The following is a 12,708-nucleotide window of genomic DNA, read 5'->3' as shown; positions in this document are numbered from 1 at the left end:
AATGGTGCCTCTGCCTGGCTGGACCTGCACAGTCCCTGGTCTGGCCTGGGAGCCTCCAGGGTAACAATTGATCTAGGCAATGGGGTAACACCAAAGTACCGATCCCAACCCCGGGCACTCTTGGATTAGCATCCCGGGAACCGTGATATGGCATCCCGGGATGGACCTGGCTCTCGCAATAGGAAGGCAGGCTAAGGGCTGTAGGATGCGCTCTGGAGTGGACTCAGGGATGGAGCATTTGCCTGGGGAGCCCAGGGGTGTGGGTTCAAGTCCTCCCCATGCTGGGAGCAGCAGGACAGCCAACACTAGCTGCCCAGGAACGGACCTGGCTCCCATATTTGGCAGCCAGGACAAGGAATCTGCCTAAGATAGAGAGGTGGGTGGTGTTCAGGCGTGGCTTAGGAGATAGGGCATGCGCTGGGCTAGATCCTGCACCACTCAGGCAGTGGCCAAGCAGCCTACCCTGGCTGCCCCAGGGATAGACCTGGCTCCTGCATTAGGAAGGACAGACGCGGGGCATAGGGAGGTTCTAGTGTGGACTAGGGGGTGGGGCATTGGCCTGGGGAACGCGCGGGGAAGGTTCAAGTTCTGCCCACCCTGGGAGCGGCGGCACAGGCTGCCTAGGGATGGAGCTGGCTCCTCTATGATAAAGGACCTGCTGAATGTCACAACCCAGTGACATCAGCAGGGGCACATCAATTGACACATGCAGCTTGCAGCAGTAAATGAGACTTAACCAGCTGCCCTTTACACTGGCGCCCACCACCCCACCCTGAGTGTGCACGGCAGGGGTGGGATCAGGGGAGGATTCCCTGCTCTGTTCCCTGGCACTGGCCAGTCAGCCGACAGGACACTGGGCTGGACGGGCCTTTGGCCGCTCGTATGTAATGTCGGTGTGATAGACATGTGTGTGGGTGCGTGTGAGCCTCTAGACACTGGGTCCAGCGCTCTCTTGGTCCAGCACAGCCCTTCGGCCACAAGGGCAGCGCAATTCTCACTCGGGATCGTCACAGCCCCTCAAGAGCTGGGAGCCGGGATACCCAGAGGCCGGTAGCTCGGGCTCCTGGTTAAAGGATAAGGCCACTTTGTCTGTACTCAGCCTCTGGCAAGCCATTAGCATCCTGTCGCTGTCCCCTCCCCCTATGAACAGCCTGTCACTGTCCCCTTCCCCTTTTAACAGCCTGTCCCAGTCCCCTCCTCCATTAGCATCCTGTCGCTGTCCTCTCCCCCTATGAACAGCCTGTCACTGTCCCCTTCCCCTTTTAACAGCCTGTCCCAGTCCCCTCCTCCATTAGCATCCTGTCGCTGTCCCCTCCCCCTATGAACAGCCTGTCACTGTCCCCTTCCCCTTTTAACAGCCTGTCCCAGTCCCCTCCTCCATTAGCATCCTGTCCCCTCCCCCTATGAACAGCCTGTCCCAGTCCCCTCCTCCATTAGCATCCTGTCCCCTCCCCCATTAACAGCCTGTCTCTGTCCCCTCCCCCATTAGCATCCTGTCCCCTCCCCCTATTAACAGCCTGTCTCTGTCCCCTCCCCCATTAATATCCCGTCCCCTCCCCCTATTAACAGCCTGTCTCTGTCCCCTCCCCCATTAACAGCCTGTCTCTGTCCCCTCCCCCATTAATATCCCGTCCCCTCCCCCTATTAACAGCCTGTCTCTGTCCCCTCCCCCATTAACATCCTGTCACTGTCCCCTTCCCATTTTAACAGTGTCTCTGTCCCCTCCCCCATTAGCATCCTGTCCCCTCCCCCTATTAACAGCCTGTCTCTGTCCCCTCCCCCATTAATATCCTGTCATTGTCCCCTCCCCCATTAACATCCTGTCCCCTCCCCCTATTAACAGCCTGTCTCTGTCCCCTCCCCCAGTAACATCCTGGCCATGGCCCCTCCTCCTATTTATGTCCTGTCGCTGTCCCCTCCCCCTCAAGCACACTCCCAAACTTCCAGGTGGTGGCAGCACTTGGCGCCAGGACCACAGCCCGGCTCAGTCAGCTCCGTGCCTGGCAACGTCTGTGCCCTGGCTCCAGGGCAACCCAACAGCAGCTGCCGTGGCTCCCTGTGAGCTCCAAGTCCAGCGGACTGTGAGCAGCAGCTTCTGGCCATTGCTCCGGGCTTGGACAGGGCTCCTCAGATCAACCTCAGCTCCCCTGTCCAGGGTCCTAGCTCCCATTCACAGCAGAGCTGGTAACTCCTGCCCCAGCCCTGTCTCCCAGCCCTGAGCTCACTTCCCCACCCTAACTCCCATCCAAGCCCCCTCCTGGACCCCCAAATGCCTCATCCACAGCCTCACACCAGAGCCCATGCCTTCAGCAGACCCTTCTCTCCCTCCTGCACACACCCTTCTGCCCCAGCCTGCAACCCCCTCCTTCACTCTGAACCCCTCATGTTTGGCCCCACTCTGAAGTCTGGGGCGGGGGCGGGGGACACAAACTCGAATAGCCCAGAGCCCCCAGAAAAGTTAATCCAACCCTGGGTGTGGTGTTTTCTCAAATCAATTCTGCATCTCTTTCCCCTTTTAACCGAAGTCTTTGCTGTACACCAACTCAGTGCTCAGGAGGGGAGTGGTATACTTAGCTATAAACATTTTTTAATCAACTGACGTGGATAATTCATATTCAAGAGTCCTAAATGAGTTTAAAACTAGGTGATTGGGCAACAAAATGGCAAATTAATTTAAATGTTGATAAATACAAAGTAATGCACATTGGAAAGATAATCCCAACTATACATACAAAACGATGGGGATTAATTTAGCTATAACCACTCAAGAGAGAGATCTTGGAGTCATTGTGGATAGTTTTCTGAAAACATCCACTCAGTGGGCAGTGGCAGTCGAAAAAGCAAACAGAATGTTAGAAGTCATTTAACAAACAGAAAATAAGAGAGAATAGCTTACTGCCTCTCTAGAAATCTACGGTACACCCACAGCTTGACTACTGTGTGCAGATGTGGTCGCCTCATCTCAAAAAAGATGTATTGGCATTGGAAAAGGTTCAGAAAAGAGCAACAAAAATGATTTGGGGTTTGGAACGGGTGCCATATGAAGAGAGATTAAAAAGACTGGGACTTAGAAAAGAGCAGACTATGTGGGGATATGATAGAGGTCTATAAAATTATGACTGGCATAGAGAAAGTGAATAAGGAAAAGTTATTTTCTTGTTTCCATAACATAAGCACTAAGGATCACCAAATGAAATGATTAGGTAAAGGTTTAAAACAAACAAAAGAAAGTTTTTCTTCAAACAGTGCACAGTCAATCTATGGAACTCCTTGCCAGAGGATGTTGTGAAGACTAGGACTTAAACAGAGTAAATTCTAGAGTAGATAGATTCATGGAGGTTAGGTCCATCAATGTCTATTAGCCAGGATGGGGAGGGATGGTGTCCCTAGCCTCTGTTTGTCAGAAGCTGGGAATGGGTAACAGAGGAGGGATCACTTGATGATCACTCCCTCTGCAGCATCGGGCATTGGCCACTGTGGGCAGACAGGGCACTGGGCTAGAGCCACTAAAGTCCCTGTGTTCCTGTCCAGCCCTTCCTGGTGGTAGATGGAGGCAGCTCAGCATACTGCTAAGGCTGAGGGGGCCCAGGCCTATTAGATTTTGTGGAGCTCCTTAAGTTCTTGGGTGGGGCCAAAAATGAGAGGCTCACTGTGCGAGAGGGGGTGTGGGTTGAGGCAGGAGGGTAGGCGTGGCAAGGGGTAAGGCTCCAAATGTGGGGGTGGGGCTATGGATGAGGCATTAGGAGTGCAGGAGGGGGCTCAGGGCAAGAGGCCGGGTTGGGCTCTAGGAGGGAACTAGGGGTTCTGGAGTAGGCTCTGGACTGGGGTGGGAGAGAGTTAGGAAATGAGGATGTGGGAGGAGGCTCAGGGCTGGAGATGGGGCAGGGATTGGGGTGTGGAGCACTTACTTGGGACAGCTCCCATTTGCTGGGGGGAACAGGTGGCCTGCACTACCCTGCACTTGCAGGCACTGCCACCCACAATTCCTAAAGTCTTTCTTAATCCAGGCCTGCAGGCTGCTGTTCTTCTGCCCCCAGCTGCAGCTGCGTCACCATGTGCACCAGAAAGCTCCGTCCCTGCTCCGCCCTTGCCTAGAGGCTCAGTCTCTGCAGCTTCCATTGGCCAGGAATGGCAGCCAATAGGAGCTGCAATGGGCGCTGCTTTAGAGAGTGCAGGGCAGGGTGAGCCACATGGAGCCACTTGTTTGCCCCCCGCTGCCACCAAATGGGAGCTGTCCCAAGTAAACACCCTGCACCCCAGTCCCCTTCCCCCTCTCAGCCCTTAGCCCCCTCCCGCACGCTGAGTTGCTAATTCCTTCCCAGACCCTGCATCTGTAAATATTAAATGCCAGTATTAGGTAATGTTAGAGGCTGCAATGTTTGCTGTATGTTAGGTTCGCTGTCCCCTGCCAGCCATCCTCTCTGACCTGCGGAGAGCAGTGGCCTCAGCGCCATTGGTAAAGATGCATCATGTCTGTGTCTGTCAGGGATGTCGAGGCAGGAAAGGATCAGAGCGGTTCTGGTGACTGAGTATGGTTGCCATATGTTATAGGGTTTGCTGATGGAGGTGAGCGATGGATTGATTACTGATACCATATGGCAAAGGGTTGCTGATGTAAGCAACTGATGTTGCAGAACTCTGTGATTTGCAGTTACAAAGAGAGCTGTACTTTGTAGTGCTATTGTTTTGGTCTGAGTGAAGAATGCCCCTGCTAACTAGATACCTTCAAAGGTTGTTTCTAGGCTCAGATGTGCCTCCGGGATCCTGGAGGTGTTGGAAGGTCACATAAACTCTCCGGTCATGATGAGAGCAGATTGACGACCCCGGGGGTGAAGCTAGTGCCCCTAATCCTTGGGAATGGACAGAGAAGCTGAAACCCACTTGGGGCAACTCCCTGAAAGCACAAATGTCCAACGAACAGAAAAACAACCCCAAGATAAACATGCGTGCACATGTGACTGATTGGACATGACTGCAAAACCCAGAGTCTCCAGGGGTGGGCCACTTTGCAGCCGTTCTCTGGGCACAACCCACCAAGCAGCGGCCTTGGAGCATCGCGACTGACAAAACCTGGCTGCCTGCTCACATCCAGCCAAACTGGGCACTGGTAACTGTAACACTGTTGGCAGGAGTGAGTGTGTGTGTGTGTGCGTGTGTGTGTGTGTGCGCTCATGCACATGTGCTGATTTCTGTATTACATTCTCAATAAATGCGGTGCCTTTTCCCCCTAAAAAGATCTCATGTGCTTCTTATTCACTTAACTCCCAACCCAGTGCCCGCTCCAGCATCTTAGCTCCCCCTAGACCCCACTCTCCACTCTTCTGCACTCCAAACCTCTTAGCCCCAGCCTGGAGCCCTCTCCTGCACCCCAAATGTTTCAGCCCCATTGCAAAACCCACACCCACAGCTGGAGCCCTCATTTACTCCTGCACCCACCCCCTTGTCTCACTTCATAGCCCCCTCCCACACACTGAACTTCTAATTTTTGGCCTCGCCCCGGAGCCTAGGTGGCACCCAAGGTCTAATAGGAAGCGTTAAAATCCAGTCCTGGCCATGGACCCATGTAGCTCGGCTCCCCTTATACCAGGGCAGTTCCAGAAGACTGGAAGAGAGCTAAGGTACCAGTGTTCATAGAGGGCAAACAGGATGACATTTTGCCCATGGGCTGGTTAGCCTGGTATTAATTATTCAAGCCAAATCATGGAAAGGCTATTATGGGTATAAGCTGATAAAGAATTAATGGATGGGATGACATTTAATGCCAGTCTATATCGTTTTATGGAAAGCAAAGCTTAGGAAACAAACCTGAGCTTATCCTATGATGAGAAACAAGAAACATTCAAAAGAAGACACACTGCACCGTTTGGATGTGTGGATTCTCTAGCTCTGGAGGTTCCCCAATCCAACCTGGATGCGGTGATGCTGGCAGATAGGTACCAGCTCAGGCCATGGTCTCCCTGTCTCAGTGGAACCCTGACAAACACATGGCTGGAATCAGTCTGGCTTGCTGAGACATTTAAAATTGTTAAAGCAAGTATTAGAAATGTAAGAGCAAGTTTAGTGTTTAGACTTTATGGAATGCTGGTGAGGCTCCGCCTGCATTAATTTCACCAGATGGACGGAGTGCAACATTAATAGAACCCTGAGAATCCGTGATATCCACATCTGTGGACGTGAGTATCCACGGCTCATTTTTGTGGATGTGGATGTAGATACAAATTTTGCATCTAGGCTCCTGCAAATGTGCAGATATCTGCTTTATATCCACAGGTTTCCACATCCTGGATGACATCCACTAGGGCTTTGTCCACACTACAAAGTTTTGTTATCAAAACCTGCCTGTTGGTGACAAACCAGTGAAAGCGTACACGCTGCAATGCAACTTTTGTTGGGAAACACTCCCCCCCCCACAAGAGATTTTTTCTTTTCCCCTCCCTTTACTGTTGACAAAGACGCAGTGTGGACTCTGCTTTTGTTTTGTCCATAGAACTGGCTTCCAACAGTATCCCGCAATGCCTACCCTGATGGCTCCGCTCAGTGTTTTGATCTCTGCTGCCCTGCAGGCCTGCGCCCTTCCCCTTTCAAAGCTCTGGGAAGTGTCTGACAGCTCACTCAGCTGTTTAGGGACCAAAGAAAGCACAAATCTCTGGACTGCTCCAGTTCTGCCCTGTACTAGAAACCCAGCATCAGGCAGGCTGCTGCTGCAGAGGACACGGGACAGCCTGCTGTGCTGCTTTGATATCCTCAGCACCGAGAGCTCACAGAGCTACTCATGATGCTGCTCCCAGCAGCTGAGGGAGAGCTGAGGAGGATCCCAAGATGCACAGCTATCAGCTCTGCCTTCCCAAAACACGGCACTGTGGGATACTGTGATGGGGTGTATCAGCTCTGCACTGGAGTTGCCTTGGCCCAGCTGGCTGAGAAGGCCCCCCCCCCACAGCCCTACTCGGCATGCTCCAACAGAAGACTGTGGATAAAAGCTTCTGGAGCCGCTCAGTCTGGGCTGTCTGCTGAAGGGGAAGGAGGCGCTGAAGGAGCTCCAGGGGGAAAGTGCTGTTGGACCAGGCCACGGCAGCCAAGCTGAGGGAGGTTACCAGAGAAGCTGCGGAACGAGGGAGAAAATATGGAGAAGACGTCTTCCAGGTAGCGGTAGGAAGTAGCCCAGGGTGGGGAATCGCTCCCTGAGTGCTCAGCGTGTTGTGGCAGGATTCCCTGCTGAGTGAGCAGTGAACGGAGCCACTGCCAACAGGGCCCTGGGCTGGGACCCAGTGGCATGGGGGGGCCTGGGTCCTCTTACCCCCTCCCCCGTGTGGGGGAGTTTTCCCTGCATATGGACTTATGGTGTTGGGCTGTATTATCCTGAGTAGCAGGGACTTGCCTATAGACTTAGGCTGCCGGGCTGTATTACTCTGATTATAAAGGACTTGCATATGAACTTATGCCGTTGGGCCACAATACCCTGAGGAAAGGGCTGAGGCTCTTCTTGATACAGGAGATAAGGAATCACCCCCTACAGCAGAGGAGGAGAAGCCTCGTACCCCCAAGGCTGGGAGGTCTGCTGCCAGCACTGCGAATAGGAAACGTAGGGTAGTGGTGATCAGAGATTCCCTTCTGAGGGGGTCAGAGGCGCCCAATCTGTCGCCCTGACATATTATCTCGGGAGGTATGCTGCCTGCCAGGGGGCCGTATCCGAGATGTTATGAAGGCATTGTCGAGGATTATCCGGCCCTCTGACTACTATCGCACACTACTCATCCATGTGGGTACTAATGATACTGTGAGGTGTGACACTGAACGGATCAAGAATGACTACAGGGCTCGGAGTACGGGTGAAGGAGTTTGGAGCGCAGGTGGTATTCTCTTCGATCCTTCCTGTCAAAGGTAGGGGCCTGGGCAGAGACAGGTGCATCCTGGAGATGAATGCCTGGCTGTGAAGATGGTGTCGCCAGGAGGGCTTTGGCTTCCTCAACCACGGGATGCTATTTCAGGAAGGACTGCTAGGCAGGGATGGCGTTCACCTTTTGAGGAAGAGGAAGACTATATTTGGATACAGACTGACTAACCTAGTGAGGAGGACTATAAACTAGGTTCGACGGGGGCAGGTGACCAAAGCCCATGGGTAAGTGAAGAACATAGAGACCTGGGAGATGGGTTGGAAATGGGCAGGATTGTGGGCTATAATAGCAGAGAGAAAGGAGGAACAAGGCAGAACTGGGAGGCAAGATCAAATCAGGATCTTAGATACCTCTATAGAAATGCAAGAAGTGCGGGTAATAAGCAGGAAGAACTGGAAGTGCTAACAAATAAATACAACTATGACATCGTTGGTATCACAGACTTGGTGGGATAATACACATGATTGGAATGTTGGTATGGAAGGGTTCAGCTTGCTCAGGAAGGAGAAGTGGGGGAAGAAGGGAGGAGGTGTTGCCTTATAGATTAAACATTTCCTGGAGAGCTTGGAAATTGGCTGGGGTCCGCTGTTTGCACTCAGGTAGCTCAGTGTGGGTGGGGGGTGCCACCTGCTGTCTGACTGGGCAATAACAGGGCACAGCAGTTCCCACAGCTCTGAGACTGCACCACAAAGGTAACAAACGATCACAGGTATAAGCAAAAGATCCTCTGGGTTAGCACTAAAGGACACATTAAGCTTGTGTAAGAAGCTTCTGAACCAGTGCTTACATTGCAACTAGCTGGAATGGGAAAGAACTCCTGGCTGTGCTTGTGCAAATACAGTTCACCTAGTTGCTTAGGCCTGATAGATATTCAATTGTTAGAATGGTATTTTGCCTATTTTAACCAATTTGGCTCTGTTGTGGGGTCACAAACCATGTTAACCCTAAATGTGGGAATTGTCAAATAGGACCATCGTTGCTTGCAGTTATTAGGAATGCAGAAAATCAGACTGTGTTTAACTCAGTTCAAAGGAGAGACATTGCCTTCTCAGATGGACAAGGCTTTCTCTTCCAAACTCTGTGAAGTCAGTTGGGGGGAAGAACAGAGCTCTGAACCAGCAGGCTACATATCTTCCAGGTGTGAGCTGTAAGACTGGTTCAACTTGTTTATCTTCCCACCCCTGTTCTAATGATAGAACTAAAACAGACTCCATGAGGAGGCTCTTTATTATTTTAAAATGTCATTCCAGTGGGTGCTGGAATCTTTTGTCTGGACAGTGTTGTGGGCCGAGAGCTGAAATCACTAGGTTTGGCCTAGAGCCAAATCCATCACAAGGATGGCCAGCAGGAGCAGCAGCTGGTGGGAGCAGCTGGCCGGCAGGAGTGACTGGCAGGGGTGGCCAGCAGGCGGCCAGTAGGACAGCTGGCAGGAGCAAGCAGTTGGCAAGCACCCAGTAGGCTGCCAGCAAAGAAGCACCAGAGAGCAGAGAGCTGGTGGATGGCGAGTGACTGGTGGAGTGGGTGAGGTGCCTCCTACTCCCTTGCCCACACACTCAGGATGGGAGGTGAATTCTACTAAGCACCTCTGAGCTCTGGCCTGCCCTGGACAAGGAGCAGCAACTCTGAGTGGGATGCAGAGATGGGTTGGGCATATGACTAGGACACTTACATTGCTGGACTTGTGAGCCTGAGAGGCAAAGGACGTTGCTCAACCTACCTGAGCTGGGATCTTTCCTCGTGGTTTGGTTATGAACTCTGTGTGTGGTGTTTTCCCACATTAATGCCACGTTACTTCTCTCTCTCTTCTATTAAGTTTCTTTTCTATGCTCAGACTCTGTGCTTGTGGGAGGGGAAGTATTGCCTCCTGGAGACACCCAGGAGTGTGTGTGAATTTCCCAGGTTACAGGGAAAGTACCCATTATTTGATTTTTTTTTGTCATTAGGACGTGGAGTGTAGCAGGCCATCCAGTCTTTTTTCATAATAAATTGCCCAGGGAGGTTGTGGAATCTCCATCTGTGGAGATATTTAAGAGTAGGTTAGAGAAATGTCTATCAGGGATGGTCTAGACAGTGCTGTGTCCTGCCATGAGGTCCCTCTCGAGGTCCCTTCCAGTCCTAGAATTGGCCTGTAGAATTGGCTTGTGGAATTGGCCTGAAACAATGTGGTGACTTTGAGATCCATTAATGAGTGCCCAGGCAAGTTGAAATGTTCCCCAACAGGTTTCATCTGAAGAAGTGGGTTGTGCCCACAAAAGCTCATGATCCCATCGACATGTTCTGTTATCTATAAGATGCTGCAAGGCTATTTGTTGTTTTTTAAGTGTTTCTGGGTTTCTGTGTGTTGCCTTTTCAGATTTGTGTCCATTAATTCTTTCCCATAGAGACTGTCCAGTTTGGCCAATATACAGGGCAGAGGGGCATTGCTGGCATTTGATGGCATAGATCACATTAGTGGATGTGCAGTTAAATGAGCCTCCAATGTTGGTGGTTTAGGTCCTGTGATATAGCTTGTATAGAAGTTGACACGAGTTGATTGCAGGGGTGGGTTCCTGGATGAGTGTGATGGAGGAGTGCTGCATGGTTGCTGGAAAGAATTTGTTTGAGGTTAGTGAGTTGTCTGTAGGCAAGGATTTGCCTGTCCCCCAATGCCTATGAGAAAAGTAGAGAACAGTGAAAACACTGTGGCTACGTCTACATTGGCAAGATTTGTGTAAATACTTTTAACGCAAGAGTTTTTGCGTTAAAGTATTTGCACAAAAGAGCGTCTACACTGGCATGTGCTTTTGTGCAAAAGATGTGCTTTTGCGCAAAGCATCCATGCCAGTGTAGATGCTCTCTTGCGCAAGAAAGCTCAGATGGCCATTTTAGCCATCGGGCTTTCTTGTGCAAGAAATTCATGTTGCCTGTCTACACTGGCCTCTTGTGCAAGAATGGTTGTGCAAGAGGGCTTTTTCCTGAGTGGGAGCATCATAGTTCTTGCGCAAGAAGCACTGATTTTACACATTAGAACGTCAGTGTTCTTGCGCAAGAACTCCCCACCAGTGTAGACAGGCAGCATGTTTTTGCGCATCTATAAAAAGGGGAATAAGAACAACCCAGGAAACTACAGACCGGTCAGTTTAATGTCTGTCCCAGGGAAGATAATGGAGCAGGTAATTAAGGAAATCATATGCAAACACTTGGAAGGTAATAAAGTGATAGGGAATAGCCAGCATGGGTTTGTGAAGAACAAGTCATGCCAAACTAATCTGATAGCTTTCTTTGATAGGATAACGAGCCTTGTGGATAAGGGAGAAGCGGTGGATGTCATATACCTAGACTTTAGTAAGGCATTTGATACGGTCTCGCATGATATTCTTATTGATAAACTAGGCAAATATAACTTAGATAGGGCCACGATAAGGTGGGTGCATAATTGGCTGGATAACCGTAGTCAGAGAGTTGTTGTTAACGGTGCTAAATCCTGCTGGAAAGGGATAACAAATGGAGTTCCGCAAGGGTCTGTTTTGGGACCCGTCCTGTTCAATATCTTCATCAATGATGTAGATATTGGGATAGAGAGTACGCTTATTAAGTTTGCAGATGATACCAAACTGGGTGGGGTTGCAACTTCTTTGGAGGATAGGGACATAATTCAAAATGACCTTAGCAAGTTAGAGAAATGGTCAGAGGTAAACAGGATGAGGTTTAATAAAGAGAAATGCAAAGTGCTCCACTTAGGAAGGAACAATCAGTTCCATACATGCAAGATGGGAAGCGACTGTCTAGGAAGGAGCATGGCGGAAAGGGATCTAGGGGTCATAGTGGACCACAAGTTGAATATGAGTCAACAGTGTGACGCTGTTGCAAAAAAAGCAAATATGATTCTAGGTTGTATCAACAGGTATGTTGTAAGCAAAACTCGTGAAGTCATTCTGCCGCTCTACTCTGCACTAGTTAGGCCTCAGCTGGAGTACTATGTCCAGTTCTGGGCGCCACATTTCAAGAAAGATGTGGAGAAATTGGAAAGAGTACAGAGAAGAGCGACAAGAATGATTAAAGGTCTAGAAAACATGACCTATGAAGCCAGGCTTCATGAACTGGGCTTGTTTAGTTTGGAAAAAAGAAGATTAAGGGGGGACATGATAGCGGTTTTCAAATATCTAAAAGGGTGTTACAAAGAGGAAGGAGAAAATTTGTTCCTCTTGGTTTCTGAGGACAGGATAAGGAGTAATGGGCTTAAAGTGCAGCAGGGGAGGTTTAGATTGGACATTAGGAAAAAATTCCTAACTGTCAGGGTGGTCAAATATTGGAATAAATTGCCAAGGGAGGTGGTGGAATCTCCCTCTCTGGAGCTATTTAAGAACAGGTTAGATAGACATCTGTCAGGGATGGTGTAGATGGAGCTTGGTCCTGCCTTGAGGGCGGGGGGCTGGACTCGATGACCTCTCGAGGTCCCTTCCAGTCCTATTATTCTATGATTCTATGATTCTATGAAAATCATGCCAATGTAGACTCAGCCTTTGTTGCCTTCATTGACCTGACCAAAGTGTGTAATGTGGTTCGTAGATCCAATCTGTACAAAATTAGATGCCTTCAAAGCTCTTCTGCATAATAAATTCTTTCCACTTGGATATGCAAAGCACAGTCCAATGCAAAGGAAACTCCTCTGAAAGTTTTGAGATAAAATGCATCGTAAAACAACGATGTATTTTGGCACCCACACTGTTTGGAATACTCATCTCAGTACTTTTGCATTTAAAATATAGATATGTTTATCATCACATGCAATCTTATGGCAAGCATTCAACGTTGCTAGACTGGACATGGACTA

The 12,708-nt window shown here is 50.1% G+C and overlaps 1 long non-coding RNA gene across 1 annotated transcript in view; it reads right to left on the bottom strand.

Annotated features, from left to right (window-relative positions):
• Positions 1–5,754: 5,754 nt before the first annotated feature.
• The window catches only part of LOC142825985 (uncharacterized), a 32,026-nt gene continuing 25,072 nt past the window's right edge, over positions 5,755–12,708 (bottom strand). The window contains exon 3 of the long non-coding RNA XR_016349351.1: positions 5,755–5,973. This is a non-coding gene — a long non-coding RNA (uncharacterized LOC142825985). The remainder of the gene's footprint in view (positions 5,974–12,708) is intronic.

The sequence above is a fragment of the Pelodiscus sinensis genome, chromosome 1, assembly GCF_052426305.1.
Source record: "Pelodiscus sinensis isolate ZL-2025 chromosome 1, ASM5242630v1, whole genome shotgun sequence".
NCBI classification, from domain to species: Eukaryota; Metazoa; Chordata; order Testudines; family Trionychidae; genus Pelodiscus; species Pelodiscus sinensis.
This window is presented reverse-complemented; position numbering and strand designations above follow the sequence as displayed.